The sequence below is a fragment of the Coturnix japonica genome, chromosome 7, assembly GCF_054131305.1.
Source record: "Coturnix japonica strain WE chromosome 7, WE-NBRP24, whole genome shotgun sequence".
NCBI classification, from domain to species: Eukaryota; Metazoa; Chordata; class Aves; order Galliformes; family Phasianidae; genus Coturnix; species Coturnix japonica.
The window spans coordinates 1,307,935-1,325,397 of NC_140669.1; the positions used below are offsets into that span (position 1 = coordinate 1,307,935).

Here is a 17,463-nt window from a genome sequence, read left to right on the forward strand (position 1 = left end):
AGGTCATTTCTGAGTTCTTTCTTCTCCTGCAAAGGCACAAATCCCACCTCGCTGTGTTTGTATAATGTACAACACATTATTATGCCGCATTCAGTAACTGCTTGTACTTCCACAGGAATGTCTGAGTTTCAATCTTGATTATAGTAAATTTCCCAATGCAAGGAAAAGCAAATATTATCCTCAGAGTTTCAGTGACCTGTTAGTAAGATGTAAGCTGTGACGAGACTTCTGAAGGCTCATCTTACAGTCTCAAAATCCCACCTTAAAAATACATAACTTGGAGACTGTTGAGTCCTCTGATGATGCTACAGTATTGAATCATCTTTATATAATTACGCTGGCGAATATAAAGTATCATTGTTTTCAGCATCTTTCATGAAAGCTGTTTTGACCTTCAGATTAAAGGATCCATATGGATTGCCAAATGAAAAAGTTGGAGCTCCTGTATTAAACTTGAGCTCCAGCTCGGCATGAAGACATCAGATGTGCTTCCACTTGAAAAAACGTTGTTGTACCAGCATATATCCCGTCTGAATTTTTCTCCTGGGTGAAGTCTTACAAATGAGTGCATCGTGTATAATGAGGATTGGAGGTTAGCTGCTTCCAATGAATTCCTTTTCAAAGTGTAAAAAGGATGCAGAGCGGCAAGGAGGAGAAATCCATTGGTATTTGAGTTCTGTAGGATGAAGAGGTTTGCTGCTGGGGGAAGATCAAGAGGAGGCAGTAGGAATATTTTGGGCACTTCTGAAGGAGAGATGGAGACCATCTGGTAGAGAGGATGCTTAAAGGAAAAGTGCCAGGACAGAGATAAAAGTAAAGGGAAAGGAAATAGTGACTGAGTAACATCAAAGAGTGAGGCTGACTATAGAGCAGAAAGGAAGACATAGCAGTGACCCAACATAGGCAAATCATAATACAAATGGTGGCACCGGGCGATGGATCCATATGAATCGGTGAAGGGTTGGGGGAAAAGCTCAGCATTTTAATTTCAGGAAAGCCTACAGGAAAGTGGTGTTGACATCTTTGGAAGGCTTATAATTTAAAACTGATGCAGTAAGCAGGGATCCCGCTGCTTCAGAAATACTGTCCTGGAGTCTAATCCAGATACTGTAACTGCAGTAGAATTTAAAATGGAGAGAAGCCAAGAAGAATGTTTCTTCCCTCATCGGCATCAGCATCTTTTCATTTGAATGACTTTTAGGGCATTGGATGTTTCCGTTGAACTGCTTCCTAAGGCTCGTGTCCTGAAGCAGTGGTTGGTGTGTGGTCCTTCCCCGTGTTGAGCTGGAGCCGATCTCGTGTAAAGAGAGGAAGATGCTGGGTTTGCTTTTCTCCTGCTGAAGGAGAATAACTTTTGGCCAGTCCCTTTTTCCTGACAAAGTCTGAAAGACGTTTCTGTTATTGGAATTCCACTGAGAAGTGGAGCAGTGATCAGCCCCATGGCTTCTGTGGGTAGAACAGCACAGGCTGACAGAGTCTGATCATCTCTTGTGCCTTGTTTTACACCCAACCGAAAAGGCAGTGAGTCAGGACAGGTGATGGTCCTAATTATAAAGACTGGCTGTGCTCCTGCTTCTCTTACCCCTTCCCATCTGTATTTAGGAGGACTTTCTGCATCCTAGGGGAACCGTGCTTTAGAAGGATTTGAGATCAAGGCCTGAAATAATCTCATGGTTTTCTTTCTGCCTGTCTTTCTTTCCTTCTTTTCTTAACAAAACAGGTGTGTTACTTTTTTTACTGAAGTCGGTCCAAGGAAAGAAAAGGAAGAAAGTACTTCCAGAGGGTAATTAGTCCCATCTTAAAACAAGTGTGTAAGACAGGTAGGATAAGTCTCTCTCTCTCTCTGAAAGTGCCAATCTGTCACCACTATCTATAGAAGGAGCCTTCACGAGTAGCTTAGAGTAGGTGTTTGACTTTTACACAGTTAAATTTAGAGGAGATGATTGCCACTTTTTAAGTCAGTCAAAGTGCTTGTTTATAATTGATTAACCATTATAGACTGAAAAGTTGCGAGGGAGAACAAAAGTAAGAGCATAATGCCATTGATAGAGATATCGTGTAATAAGGAATAGCAGCAACAGCAATTGCAGATGGTTAACATTTTCATTCCCCGTTGTTTTTATTTTACTGTTAAATCTTCCCAGATTTTAGGTCTTGTTTGATCCTGAAGAAGGAAAAAAATTGCCCCTGCTTTAGTGTAAGCAAAAACTGCTGAAGTATTTGTAGGATTAAGAAGTGATTTGTCCTGGAAATGTCAATTCTTATATGTAGGGTCATTAATCCATAAAATGAATTTGCAAACATTTCTGAGTTCCCTTTCGTGTTGTTGGTGTTTTACTTGACATGCTTCTGACTGCCCTCTCAATGAAGGCTGCACTCAGAAGATCCTGCAAGGCGAGCACTGACAGTGTGTGGGACTTGGTTTTGCACGTGCCTTGACCTGGCATGTACAGTCTGTTACCATGAAGTAAACGCTCTTGTCATTTAAGAGTATTAATCATATTTCAGGCTGTTGCCCAAGAATTTCATTGTGTACAGGGCTTTCACCAGCCAGAACCATGCTGCAAAAGTAAATAGATACAATCACTTTCTCTAGTAAAAATAATTCTTGACTACAGCCTCCCTTGCAGCATAGATAATGCCATGTAGAAATGGCAGATGCTCTGAAGGTTTTTGAGTATTGTGACAATAAGAATTTTAAACAAAGTTGGAAGAAGCATATGGTATATATGGACGGGAAATCCTGTGGTAGTTTTGATTTTATGCAAGGAAAAGAAGGAGTTCCTTAGGTCCATAAATCTGTTTGTTTGCAGTACTCAAACAGAGATTTTCATGGTCTTAGCTTTCCTCTTTCTTCAAAACGCTGCTTTCAAGTACAGATGGGCCTATACCACAAGGTTGGGATCCAGATTGGGGCTTGGAACTGGCACTCGTCAGAGTTTAAGCATATTTGAACATAGCATTTGAAGTCAGCCTCTTGTGGAGTTAAATGCCTACTAATTGAGTAGATCTCTCCTATATGTTGAGGTGTAGAAAATACAAAGATTTCATTTAACTTGATCTCTGAGGCATTTAAATTTAAAATGGAAGACTTCTAATGAAGCAGGAGGCTGTATTTGTGGTTATTATTGTGTCTGAAGGGTGAAATGACATATGACAGTTAATTATGGTGGATATTATAATAAGAGACGTGCTTAAAGTGGTTTCAAATCTAAATACATTTGAAGTCAATAAGAGTACCTATGGCAAAGTGTTTCAATCCTGATTTATAATCTAGCACTTTTACCCCGGTATGGTTATTTATGTACAAATTGACCTGTTCCTAGAATAGAATATGATATGTTAGTAAAACCGTACACCTAGGTGCGGAAAGACAATTAGCCTATAAACACACCGACTTCCTCTTTAGGCTGAGAACACCTCATATTTCCAAGACTAATGGTTTCTAATCTGTTTTTAAATGTTCCATTTGGATAGTGAAGGCGTAACTATCAAAACACTGTAAAATCATAATGCCTGTGCAGCTATAAATTACTGTTTTCAAAATGAGCTGGAGGTCTCCAACTTATTCCCAAGTGCAGAAAAGTTAGATAACATAAAACTGCTCAAAAATGACTGGAAGCAACATTTCTGGCTTTTTCCAAATGCTGGGGAATCGTGGATCTGCCTAGTAACTCCCTAGCAATGCCCGTGTGGATAGCAATGAAGCTAGTCCCATAAAGAATACTTGAATAGATCAAAAGCATTTCAGATCAGAGATCAACAGAAAGAACTGTGTTGCTTTTTGTTTGTTTATTTATTTATGTGCTGGAAATTTCTCTGATATGAAAAATATCTCACTTATTTTTCATTCATCAAATTGTGGACTGCTTCATATGAGATGCTGACTGCACAATGGTGAAGTGCTGCTTCCATGGAAGACAATGCTTAAAACAATAAGGAAAAGGTAACAACTTGGAGTATTTTTGTAATCCAAATAAACCCTGGGCATTTCAGATAGCGGATAAAAGGCAAATTTGAGCTTCCTGTTGCTTGTGGTCTAGATGATCTTAGTAGTCCTTTCCAATCTTAACGATTCGATGACTCTACTTCCTTTAAATACAAATGCAGTGATTACTTTTAACGAAGAAAAAAGATGCGTGATTTAAAATGTCATTATGATAGTCTTCTGTGGGGCACAGAAAAAACCTTTGCAGATGTTATTGGCTCTTTGGGGTTATATTAAAATAAAAACTGGGAGAAGTGCCTCATTTGAATTTATACTCCCTTTGTGATCCATCAAAAAGGATTCATCTCCTATTCAAATGACTAGTCAATATGTTAGTCAGATCAAATACTACTAATAAGATGCTAAAAATGCTTCTGAGGAACAGGGGGATTTCTTTAACAAGCCATAAAGTGTGTTTTTAATCCATTTCTGACTTGCTAAATTCTTTGCAGTTCTCACAACTGTTCCATCATGCCGCAGTTCCAATCCTTAGTGCAGGAGAAAGAATCAAGGTGTAAATCAAGGGCAGTGCGTAAATACTGCCCTTCCTCTCCAACTGTTCTCAAAGCCACTCTGTTCTTTGTGCTTTCCTATCTCCCATCTATTTAAGACACTCGTGCTGCTGGATACTTAGGCTTGATAAACTTATTTTTAACAAGATTCGCCAAATCATAGAGCATAAATTTTGTTAAAGATTTCAAATGTCAGTTAATGAAATAATGTTGTCTCATCATGAGAAGAGGAGGTCACCAATCACTATAGGGGCTGGTGTGGAGAATGGGTTTTTTTTGCATATCTTTCTGGTCACATCAGCAGAACAAAACTCTTCTGTAGCTTAACTGTGAGCTCAAAAAACGGCCCATAATATTTGCCTGACACACGGAGTGCCTTTGTGGCAAAGCTCCTCATGCTGTTTGACTTCAGCTGAAGTTTTGTACCCTTTCCATCTTCAACTTTTTTCAAGCTAAACAGATTTAAGTTTGGAGATATGAGCTGCAGTTGAAGCTAAATATAATTAAATAAAACAAAAGTCTGATTAGGTTTTTTCTTCCTCCCGGATAAATCGAGCCTAATTCATAACCCAAATGTAGAGACAACCCTGGAAATGGCCCACAGAATTCCCCTTATAATTTTGCTTGCTGAAAGCACAGTGGAGCTGAACATCCCTGCTGGTTTGGACTGATTGAATTTGTAGCTGATATTCTAACATACTGGGGACAAGTTTATCTCTAAATTTTGTCTGGAATATGGGCCACCATCCTATGACATACGTACTTTAAAGTAAATGAGTTCATTCATGAAAATTTTTTGCAGGATTAAGCCTGTGAATGTCAACCATTTGAGGGCTGAGAAAATAAACAGTAACATTTAATAAATATACAGCGCACTAAGAACGTATTTATTGGTCTTTTGACATTTTTATCTGGCTCCTATAAAGAAGTCTTTGGAGCTGGGACAACAACTGGTGCAGGTAAATTTCCTACACTGGGAAAGGATCTGGTATTTAGTTTATGGGAAGCAGGCCTGAGCAGATGTGAAAAGTTCAAATAAAGGAAGGCCAGATTAAACGCACTTTTGTGGCAGGAAAATCAAAACAGATGTTATTATTCAACCACAAAAAAATCTATGCACACTTAAGTAGCATTAGGTGTCTGATCAGCTATGTTTTCTTTTTTTTTTTAAGTGAAAATAACAAAGCGATTATGAAATTATATAGGCTGACAAAGTGCTTTAAAATGTTATCAATGGACTGGCTAGCTTGGTCTTCTGTTTCGTGGGAAGGGGTAGAACTGAATTGGATCTTACTACACCTATAGAAAAATGAGTCTGTCTAATGAGGGGAGAATCAAGAGAAGATTCAGGCAGTGTAAAAAGGAATCGACCTTCCATCTGATGCATGTTAGAGAATAATTTAAGAAGGATGTCCTGTATAATTGTCCATAAACTTTTCTGGGCACCTGCCCATTTGCAAAGATTGATCTTGGCAGAGGATGACAAATTCTGGAGGTCCGCAGGAACCCTTGACAGCAAGCATATGTTTGCTGCGTGTGAATGTTGGCAAATAGTTAGAAAGATTATTTCTAATTAAAAGAAACACAGTCTAGGTTCAAAATGTGTACTTAAGATAAATGGACCAGTGCAGGAGATCTGAAATGAGTATATTTGCCTGTAAAAGCCAGATCATGGAGGCAGTGGAAAGGACTTTTTGTTTTGTATGAAGGGATGGCATAGTTTGCAAGGGCTTCTTTGTTGGCCTGGCGTGTTTCTGTTGTAGATGCACCCCTGGTGATTTTGCTGAGAGTCAGAGGTTAATGAAGAGCAGTTCATATTGGCTCAGTGCAGTTGATAGACCTTGTTAAATGTGCCACATAAAATGGGGAGGCTCTGGTCATTGGTTCCCTGTCCAGAGGGAAATGGAGTTACAGGAATAGCTTAGGAATGGACAAAAAGAGACTACGGAGCTGCTTTGTTGTTGTTATTGCAAGTGCCTGAGTTACTGCATGAATACGAGGGGTTTGTGTGTTTGAGAGGATGTTGTGTAACAGCAGAAATTTCTCCTGTCCACACTCTCTTTCAGTAATCGATCACTGCTTTCTTGCTTCCTGGTGTTCAGAGTCACCAGGTCTGACCTCTGTTAACCTCCAAACCTACCCTTAGGCTACCCTTTCAAAGAGATACTGCTTACCCAAAGATGACATTGCCCTGTCCTGCTTGAATCATAGAAAGGCTTAGGTTGGAGGGGACTTTATAGATCATCTACTTCCAACCACCTGCCATGGGTATGGTTTCCCCCTAGCACATCAGCCTGTCAGGATCCCATCCAACCTGGCCTTGATGGGGGATCCACAACCCTTCTGGGCAAGCTGTTCCAGGGCCCCAAAGACCTTCTCCACAGGGCTGCTCTCAAGAAGTTTTTCTCTCAGTCTGTACTTGTATCTGGTGTTGCATCAACCCAAGTATAAAACATTGCTTTTGGCATTGTTGCACCTCATTACATTCTTGTGTGCCCACTTTTCAAGCGTGTCCAGGTCCCTCTGGATGGCATCCCTCCTGTTGTGTCAGCTGCATCACACAGCTTGGTGGCATCTGCAGACTTGCACTCAATCCCACTATCTATCTCATTGATGTTGAAGCACAGGTCCCAAGACAGATCCCTGAGACTCACCACTTGTGACTGACCTCCACTTGGACACTGAGCCATTGACACCAACCCTTTGGCCATCCAACCAATTCTTTATCCATCTAATAGTTCAGGCTTCAAATTGATCTCTCTCCAATTTAACAATAAAGATGTGGTGTGGGACCATGTCTAAGGCCTGGTACAAGTCCAGGTAGATGATATCAGTTGTCTTTCTGTTGTCCACAAATACTATTTCTTCACCATAGAAGGCCGCCAGACTGATCAGACATGATTTTCCACTGAGGAAGCTGTGCTGGCTGTCTTGGAACACCTTTTCATCTCATGTGTGCCTTAACATCTCTTCCACCAGGATCCACTCCGTGATCTTCCCAGGCATGGAGGTGAGGTTCACCAACCTGTAGTTCCCTGGGTGGTTCCCTGGGTCTTCCTTTCTCTCTTTCTTGAATATGGGAGTGATGTTTCTGTTTTTCCAGTCATCGGGGTCTTTGCCTGACTGCCACAATTATTCAAATATGACGGAGTCTGGCTTAGCAACCACATCAGCCAGCTCCTTCAAGACCCTGGGATGCATGTTGTCTGGCTCCATACGCTTGTAAACATTCAGCCTCGTGAGGTGGTCTCAGACTTTCTGTGCTCTTACACTGGGAGGGATTTTGCCCCCCTGAGCCTTGCTTAGAAGTTTAGGGACACAAAAGGCATTGGAAGCCTGTTTGGCTGTGAGAACTGAGGCAAAAAACTCATTAAGTACCTCAAGCCTTCTCCATGGCTGAGGAGTCCACTCTCCCTATCCATCTATCAGAGGGGGGTACATACTCTTTTGCCTGTCACTTCTGCCTCATCTATCTAAATAATTCCTTCTTACCGTTCTTCACATCCTTTGCCAATTTTAATTCCATCTGTGCCTTGGCTTTCCCGACTCCATCTCTGCACATACAAACAGCATCCCTATATTCTCCCCAGGACACCCATCACCACTTCTATTGCTTATACTTCTCCTTTATTTCCCTCAGCCTGACCAGCGGGTCCTTGCTCAGCCATGCCGATTTCCTGCTTCATCTGCTTGATTTCTTGTTCTGTAGGATAGAGAGCTCTTGCGCTCTCAGAAAGGAATCCTTAAAGGGCTGCCAGCTCTGTTCTGTTCCTTTGTCCCTAAGGACAGTTTCCCGGGGGAAACACAGGAGGCAGAGCATCACCATGTCCGGGAGACATAAGGCCTCTTTCCAGCACTTCTTGGAACAAGTTACAGAAATGAGCTCTGAAGAACTGGATATGTCAGCCCTGCAGATGAATAAGAGCAGCGTAGCCAAAGGATGGCTGTACTACCACATAGTTAGGACTGGAAACTGTGCTTATGAACCTATAGCTTATGAACTCTCCGTGTACACTTCCATAGGAGCCATTTTAGCAGAGCAGCGTATTCTCTCATACGTAAACTCGGTTTAATCTAAAGATTAGTTGCAGGTAATTTGGGTCCTTCTCTGGTCCCAAGGCTCATTGTTAGAAGGACCCCATTCTCAAAGAGTTTGTAGTTTCAGTATTCATGTGAAGGTGGGATTAACATGATGTGAAAAAAAAAGGAGAAGGGATCCTTTGTCTTTACTTTCTTTCCTAATGTGGATGCTAAGTATCATACTGGTGCAAAAGGGCTGGAAAGAGCAAAATGTGTAAATAATTTAATGGGGAAAAAGAATTGTAAGATAGCAATTCGCCAGAATAAGGACAATAGAGCACAAAATGCCGTAAAAGATAATAGGCTTATATGAATTGGCATGTGTTAGTGATTATGCAATCATTCATTTCCCACAGATTTCTTTTTATAGGAAACTTTGGAAAATCCCTGAAGAACTGACCGAGTCATTTAACCACAACAGGTTTCTTTTCAGCGTGGCTAGGAGTGGGCGATAAATATTTTCACATATTTCTATACTGATGGCCTGTTCTCATCTGCTGGAAGTGGCAGCATCCTGTGCTGCTGTGGTCACCAGAAGAAGATGAGGCTGCAACTCCAGGCCAGCTGGGTCCACCTTTGCCACCCCTTTACCTTCCCACTCGTATGGGACCAGGTAACAGATCCAAATGGGAATATGCTCATGTAGTGTGGGGCTTTGGTCCGGTTAATGGCTGTTACAGCAGGCACTGGGGTGGCCAAGGAGAGGGATTTCTGCTCCAAACAGTGTTCCCAGCTCTGGGCTGGATGCAAATCCCTCTGGCTCGCAGTGAGCATCTGAGCTCTCCTCGGTCATTGGCAAAAAGAGTCGTTTGCTTTGTTGCTGTCAGAGGCCGTTTAAATACTTGTGTTTCTGGAAGCACTTTTCTCTCACCAGTAGGCTAAGGAAAACAAGACGTCGCTCTTAAGGACTTTTTTTTCCCTTCTTATTAAACATGTCATTTTTCTTTCATTTTTCAGGACAGTTGCTTGCAGCCTCAAAATAGGCTCAGGGTAGGCTCTGCCCCCTCCAGCTTGCTGTGCTCCAGAGAGGCCCTAATGGACCTCAGCATCCCACTTTGCCTACCATACATCTCAGAGCACATCCTTCTAAAGCAGCTCTCTCCTGTGCTCCATACCTCCTTCCCCTGCTCCTCTCCTCATGCTGGCATTACTTTACTTCACTTTGCTTTGCTTTCCTTTGCTTCCTTCTGCCCAGCCCTATGGAGCAAGAATGCTCAGGCTGCAGTGATAGTGTCTGCTGTCCTACAAGAAGATAGGCAGGTTTTTAGTTTCTTGGAGCTGGGCAGAGCCATGGCACTAAATACAGCATTCTAATGTAGAGTAGGTAAAATAGATGTAATCACACTTGCCTCATTAGAGCCATCAAGCACACTTCTGCTGGTATCATTCAAATGATCTCAGTTGCTTGGTGTATAGTGTTGCTCTATCTCATGTATACATCACAGCATGAGGGCTGAATGGGTGAAAGACATTGATCTCCAGATAACATTAAAAGACTGGGAAATAAAACTGGATGGAGGACCTGGATCTCCCTTGTGGTTCAGCTTTCAAATCCAGAATCCTGATGTCTGTGAGATGGCATAAATCAGAGCCATCCATCAGGTTACAGACAACTCTGAATATCAAATAGTTTCTTGTTTTAAAGAAAAAGAAAAAGAAGTAAGAACAAAAGAAAGCTGCCCGCTAAATCCTGCAAGTGGTTAAAGATGGTCATTAGGAACATTTGCAAATGTTTAGCTTAGCTTAGGTTAGATGGACATCATTTCGATTAGGCCATGAATTTTAGGCTGGCTATGAATAGTAATGTTTTCATTTCTGAAATACATTGAGTCTCTCCACAGCATCAACCCTCTCATGCCATGGTTTGAACTTTGGAGTGTGCACAAGGATGGAAGAAGTACAAGAAGTGGTGGGACGTAATGCAAAGTGAGTCTGAGCTGCCCTTTACTTCAGCCTTCGCACCGTGAAGATGCAGTTTATTCCACCAGGAGTGCTGATATTGCAGACACCTATTTAAACACAGCAGTGCTGGAGGTAACCTCTCTTGCCTGGGCACAAGGTTTGAACGTCTTTTATGAACACTGCACTGCTGTTTTAAGAAAAGACCAATACAAGACAAGCTTTGAGTTGGCCATTAGAGATGTAATTAAACAAAGAACACGAATTGCAGTTACTTTTGCTGCGGTGCATTGCCTGAACCAATGAACGTTTGTGATTTTAAAGCAGTGTTAATCTCAGGCAGCGAGTCCTGAATAATGTTTATTAACTATATTTTAATGACTTGTCGGTTTTCTAAAACATGCTGAAGTATTTTAGAAATCACTTAGTAAATGTAGTTTTAATTCTTTTCCCATATTCATGGGCTGCTACTTAAAAAAAAAAAAAAAAAGAAAAAAAAGAAAGAGATTAGAAGGTTCAGATTTAGAGCAGCAAATTGCTGTGCTAATCTGCAGGTATTTCTCTTCTTGATACAGCCACTAATGTCTAATCTTAGCAACGCAGGCCCAATCATTGTGCTTTTTCATTAGAGCAGCTATGAACTGTGTGCCAGGGACTTGAACTCTGGTGAGCAAGCTGCTCCAAGCTTACAAGCTTTCATATGAAAATGTACCGTGTGTATTAAAGGACAAGGCTAAAAAGAACCTGCTAGGTTTGTGCTGAAGCTGGAGAGTTCACAACAACAACTCTGGTAGGAACAACGTGCCTTTGAGCCTCTGCATGGTAGGGTGATTAGGGCTGGCCCGGAGCAAGCATCTGGTGTCGTGCCAAATTTGCAAACCTTTTAATGTGTTTCTGTTTCTCAGGAGGGAGAAAACAGAAGCTTTGGGATTCTTCTTTTTAACCTCCAAAGTGTTATGGGTGTGAAAGCTGTGGAGAAAATCTTCCCCACTGGATGCTGTCTACAGAGCGGGTTTCCCCAGTTGAGAGTTGAACCTCCTACCAGTTGTGTGACCTTCGGACTATGGGTGAGTCTGTGATGACTTTCTTCCATCTACCCAAAAGCTCTATCCCTAATGCATCACGTCTTCCCAGCAATATAGGATATTCCAGGGTGGGATATTCTGTGGAGAAACGCATATTCTGTTGTGAGAGATTCAATGCAGTTGCAATTTTTTTTTGACAAATGGAGTTTTTCAGATCTTCCTGGGAGTTGTAATGGCCGTAGCAGGTCTGAGTGCTCAGTGTTATGATGTGTTCTTCTGTGATTGACTTGAATTTTGTACCTGAGGGTTTTTGAGTAAAAGACTGATGTTGGCATTTATTTCTTTATGAGATGTGGTGTTGCTCTTGTTCTTAGGAAATCCTCACCTAGAGGCAAGGAGTACCTTCAGAGATCTGTTCCCATGCTGCTGAGCATGGAAATCTCAATAAATGACTTTTGTTGGGGTGGGGGGTTTCTGTTCACATGAGCTTTGCTTTCGTGTACTTTGGGATTGTTTCCTATAGTTCAGTGTGTTTCTGCAGTGAAGTGACAATGCAATCTAAGGGATGGTCCATCTCCCCACAGAACGCCCTTAATCTACCTTTGTGCTTTCCTTTGGTCTCTATAGTTTCCTAATTTTTTTCGTAATCTTTCATCTTTCTCATTTCAAGTATCCACTAGTTTTGATCCTTACCAAAGAGCTTATTTTTATTTCTCAACCCTTTTGGTCTCAGATAAGGGGATTGATCTTAACACTTTGAAATCAGCAGTCATTTGACCATGGGCTTTGGAGACAGTTAAGCTCCTGAGGACCAAAACAGTGAATACAGAACAGAAGCAGCCTTGATTTAATATTGTGAACCTAATAAGCCTAATCCTCTGCTTTCTGGTATTTTTTTTCTGCTTGGACATGGCCTACTGTACAGCATTTCGGGTTTGAGGGACATTGAGAGAAATCACCATCACTTTCCAGAGCAGACATCAAAGGCAAACTCACTTTTCCCATTGCTTTTTATCTTCCTTCTATTTCTGATGCATACTTCATTATTTTTTTTCCATGCTGCCGCTCCGATTTTTGCCCACTTTTGATTTCTCTATTAACGTTAATTAGGCTCATGAGCTTGATCACCAGGTGGGTTTTCCCCAAGCTTCCACTGCAATACTTCCCATCAGCAGCAGACTTGCAAGGGAATTTTGTTAAGCTGCAGATAGGAGCCTAATGTTATTGGATACGGAGTGTTTCAGTGCTAAGTGTGTTTTATATCAGTTGAATTTGCCAGGAAGCATTATTGGCTTGATTATTTTTAAGCAGACAGGCTCGAGGGCCCTTGACCAGCATCGGGGGGCAATGAGAGAAGAGGGCTGTTAGCCAGGGGAATGATTCATACCTCTGGAGCTCACCAAGTGCTCGTGTGTCTCAGGGAAGTAGCTCTGCATCTTCCAGCTGAGGAAAACGCAGGGCAGGGGGAAAAAAAAGAAATAACCCGAAAAGAACAAGCAAAAGAGAGAGAAAAATAAATCAATCCCTGGATTCGTTTCTGGAGAATCTCAGCGCATGTAAAGTCAGCTGCTAGGAAGGAAGATTGGCACACACCTTTTGGACATGATGTGCATGGTTTTCCTGGGCAGGTTCTTCCAGCGTTCAGTTTTTCCTGTATTGAATGTTAAGAGGCATAAAATATGAGCTGTCACGGGGTGAGCTGCAGCTTTTGTAGCCTTTGTTTTGTGTTGATTTGCATATTCAGAATCTGCCTTGGGCCTTCTTGTTTTTATCCTTCTTCTTTGAAAACTGCATTTACCTGAAGAAGGGCTTTCATTCAGAGCGCACCAAATAAGCGTTTTCTCTGCAGTTGACTTTAATCCGACCAAAAGAATGAACACTTGGAGCAGAAAACCTTCTTTGGGTCCTACAGGGCATTAGAACATCTCAGGTACTGGCTGCTGCTTTAATAAAAGGATAGGATTTCCATTTACTTCAGGCAGGCTTAATGTATTGTTCTTGTAGTGAGACAGTCAGAATGAGTCAGGAGCCAAAGAATACACTTTATAGACACAAATAATCGTAAATTCAGAATGTCACCTTTAGGCAGAGGCATTTTTATTATTGTTAGTGGAGCTGCTGAGTAGGTTTGATGTTTTATTCTCTTGAGTACTAAATGTTCCAGAGTACCACAGCCCTATCTTTATCAGGCTCACAAGGAGGGAGCACAGCCAAACTTGCTTCCTATACTTCTCTATGATTGATAGCAGATGGCATGCTTTAAAATAAACCTATCCATTAGCAGTCCTCAGTGTTTTTACTCAAGGCATTTACAACTGTCTCTACCAGAAAACACATTTGCTCCGCAAGCTTGCTTCAGTCTGCAACAGCTGTACAGGTGCAAATCTTTCATTAACTCTTAAACAGTGGTGAAATAAAAGTTGCACTGTATTTTATTTTTAGTGGAGAGGTTGTTTCTCAGAGGAGGAGTGCGTTCTATTATTCTCCCTTTGCATATGGCAGTGGTTCATGTTAACTGATGCAAAGTCAGAATATTTTTCTTCTGTCCTCCTTCAAATGTTTAGGGTGAGATAAATGTGGAGGTTTGTAGGTGTACCCCAAATGACAGTACAAGGGTGGGGTGTGGGGAGGGGTGTAATTGGGGTCCCCCAGCTCCTTTCCTCATACAGCCCTATGGGGGAGATACTGGAACAGGCTGCCCGGGGGGTTGTGGAGTCTCCATCTCTGGAGATATTCACAACCCACCTGGACGCCTACCTGTGCGACCTGGTGTATTCAACCCGATTCTGAGCTCATTTCTCAGTAAATAAATCACTAAAATCTGTCCCTGTATTCACTTTACTTTGCTTAGATTTCTATGCAGTAGTCACAGAGGATGTTAAAATTGGCCTGGCATTCCTGCCAATACAACGAACCCTCAAGCACCTCCCAGAACATTACCGCACCAGCAGATAGACCTTTAAAATATTAGTAGCAAACCTTTAATATTACCATTTAGCATTAATGTTAGACGAGATCTTAAAATATTAGAGCCAGATAAAACAGTATTAGCAGGGGTAAAGGAGTCATTAAGCAGAATAACCATCGCTGACTAAATGGATGCTGAAACTTTTACATGCAAACCGGCGTAGATGATAGGGACTTCACAGAGACGAGAGGATCCTTTCATTTAAAGGAAGTTGGAGAGACGAAGGTTAGGGATTTGAAAGCTGGTAAATAAAACAACACGGCAGGACAAGTGATATGGAATGTGCCATCTCGTTAGCCATGATCACGTCCTGTGTATATTTTCTTAAGCTGAAAAGGTAAATCAAGAAGACAGGCAATATTCTGTTGCAAATAAATGGAAATTGGGGCATTTTTTGTATAAATCTAATGTTGCTGGAGGAAAATACAAATGCGTTCTCAGTACTGGAAGTCCATGTAGGGTAATGGAGGTGCTACAGTAATTTATCAGGATGGCTTGTGGCTTGCGTGCCATTTTGCTGGCATGACGAGCAAAGTCTGGGGAACCTGAGCTTGGCACCACGGAGGAGGGGTTGAGGCAGCCCAGGGTCTGCATTGAGCAGTGCTCCGGAGAGCAGCCATCACCACAGCTCATGTCAGCTCGCCCCGCGAGCACCTGGAGGATTTGGTGCTAAATGAGATGGGGGGAGAAAAACAAGGCCAGCTGTAGACATAAGAACTTTAAGAGCATCAGTGCTTGCTTCCAGCTAATCTCTCCTGATGACTCCTGTAAGCAGGCAAGGCTGGTTGGTGCTGTTAATTATTCAAAGCCCCGCACCAGTTTCATAGCTGAGTGGTGTAAGAGGATGTGTAGTGTCCCCATTTCTCAGTCTGTCTGGGGGAAAGGCACGAAGCGCAGCTTCTCCTGCCATCCCTGCCTGCCATCCCGCTTTACAGGTGGGAAATGCTAGCTGGAGAGAGGCCGCAGCCATCTCCATCCCTTGACCATCTGGCGTTGTGAAACCTCACCTGTCTCTGTAGGGCCTGGTTTGCTGAGTGCAAGGAAGGCATCATGAGAGCCGTCCTGCATCTTAATGTAATGAACGTGTTGCTTTGATGTACTGCACCCTGTACTTTTGTGTGCAGAATAATCCAAAAGATACCCCGAATATATGATGTCTCTGTTGTTAATGCTTCTTCGTGGGAGGAAGGGGAGGGAAAAGCACGTGCTTCAAGGTTTGCATTACGTCCACAATGTCCTCAGGCAGTACAAACAGCACACTTGGAGGATTACACGTATTTTCGCTATTTATCATTTGCATTAAGACATAGAGTGGGAAAGGGGTGGCAGTGGAGTCATGTGCAGCATTAGATCCGTATTCCTTCTGTTGTTTGCTGTCCCAAAGAGGCTGCCAAGGCATTTTAGTACATCTTACCGTATGATGCAAAGCAGTTGGAAAAAAGTAGAAAAACATCCACAGCAAAAAAAAATATAATCTATTGCAACAGGCTGTGTTAGAAACAAGTACCAGTACAACACAGATGTTTGAAATAGATGTCTTATCTACACACAGCCAATGTACCTGCCATTATAGCTTCTTTCAGTTCAGATAGAGAAGACCACATGTATTTCCTTATGACTTTTGGAATTGCTGATTGACTACTTTGTGAGATTGAGTTTCTGGTTGCAGACTAGGTCACACTGAGCTCCTTTAGCTTGGAGGTGGGAAATCAAACCACTCAACTTGTGTTGTGCTTAGAGGTGGCTTCTCTGTTAGCTTCTGTTGGTCCATTGATGCTGTGGGGGTAGAGGTGCCCAGATTGAAATGATTTGCAGCTTTTTGAGGGGGAAAAGTAACCGTGCATGGAATAACAGTGTGTAAAATAGCATCTGCAGTGCTCAGAGTCTGGTGTGTTTGATTGTCACTGGCTTCAGTGTGTCTGATTCCAGGAGTTGAGGTGCACAGGTGCCTAAATATCTACAGGCATTGGCATGTACCATCCTCCAGAGAGGCTGCGAAACATTTTCTTATTTAAATGAGAGCTACATTCGGCCTTAAAATTAAGCATATTCTAAAGCGCATATATGAGCTGGGGGCCAAAGAACACAGCGTATTAAGATACCACAGATCACTGCAAATTATGTAGGGGCTATACAGGATAATTCAATTTAGTAAAGAAAAAAAAAAAAGGTCCTTTTATCCCCCCTTCAAACCTCTTTATTTATTAATGACCTAGAAAGATGTGACGTTATTAAGACATGAACCAATTTGCCCTGGATGCCATCCAGCACACCCGGAACCGGTGTTGCTCTGTAATGGCCCCTTTTTCTTGAAGGAAATAGTAAGTCCCAGGCTCACCCCATGCTGGTGAGTACTGGAGGGGCCCAAGGCCTGCAGAAGGGGAGGGTGGAGAGAGGCCATGCTTAATCCCCAGTAGATGTAGCCTTTTGGTGAGTAAGATGGATTTCTGATGTTGGCCTCCATGCCATTCATAGCAGTGTTCCCAGTAGTAAAATTGTGCCTGCGCTAAAAATCCCCCTCTCATGCCCCCACTTCCTTGCCAAAACTAAGCTGAACTAAAATCATATTTTAGGAAGCTAATTGTGCAGCCAAATAGCAGAAAGGTATTGAAAAACTGTTGTGTGCCTAACGTTAAATGAATTTACATTGGCAGTAGGGAACATGCATAACAAAAATAAATACAGGGACACGGCAAAAGTGTAAGCAGTGGAATTTAAACAAAAAGAAACGTATGTAATGCCAAGCATTGGGAATGGTATTCAGACTTGCTGCAGAACTAATATTCTGTGCAGTTATTGCACATGAACTTTTACAGTTAAAATACATTCTGAATGAAGTTTGCTCTGTAATCAGTTTATTGTATTTCTTGGAAAACTGAAGCATATCAGGATGTGCATTTTTTTCCATACTCCTGAAGAGTCCGTGGGTCCCCTCACCAACCTGTGGGCAATATAGTAAGAATAAAGGGGAATAAAGCACTGGCATAGGCT

The 17,463-nt window shown here is 42.0% G+C and overlaps 1 long non-coding RNA gene across 4 annotated transcripts in view; it reads left to right on the forward strand.

Annotated features, from left to right (window-relative positions):
• The first annotated feature begins 4,828 nt into the window (after positions 1 to 4,828).
• Positions 4,829 to 17,463, forward strand: part of LOC107317048 (uncharacterized) — a 69,867-nt gene continuing 57,232 nt past the window's right edge. Inside the window, exons 1-2 of one of the 4 annotated variants that reach the window (XR_014948160.1) lie at positions 4,829 to 10,614; positions 11,385 to 11,546. This is a non-coding gene — a long non-coding RNA (uncharacterized LOC107317048). The remainder of the gene's footprint in view (positions 10,615 to 11,384; positions 11,547 to 17,463) is intronic. The other 3 variants (XR_014948162.1, XR_014948161.1, XR_014948163.1) reach the window with 3 other exon arrangements.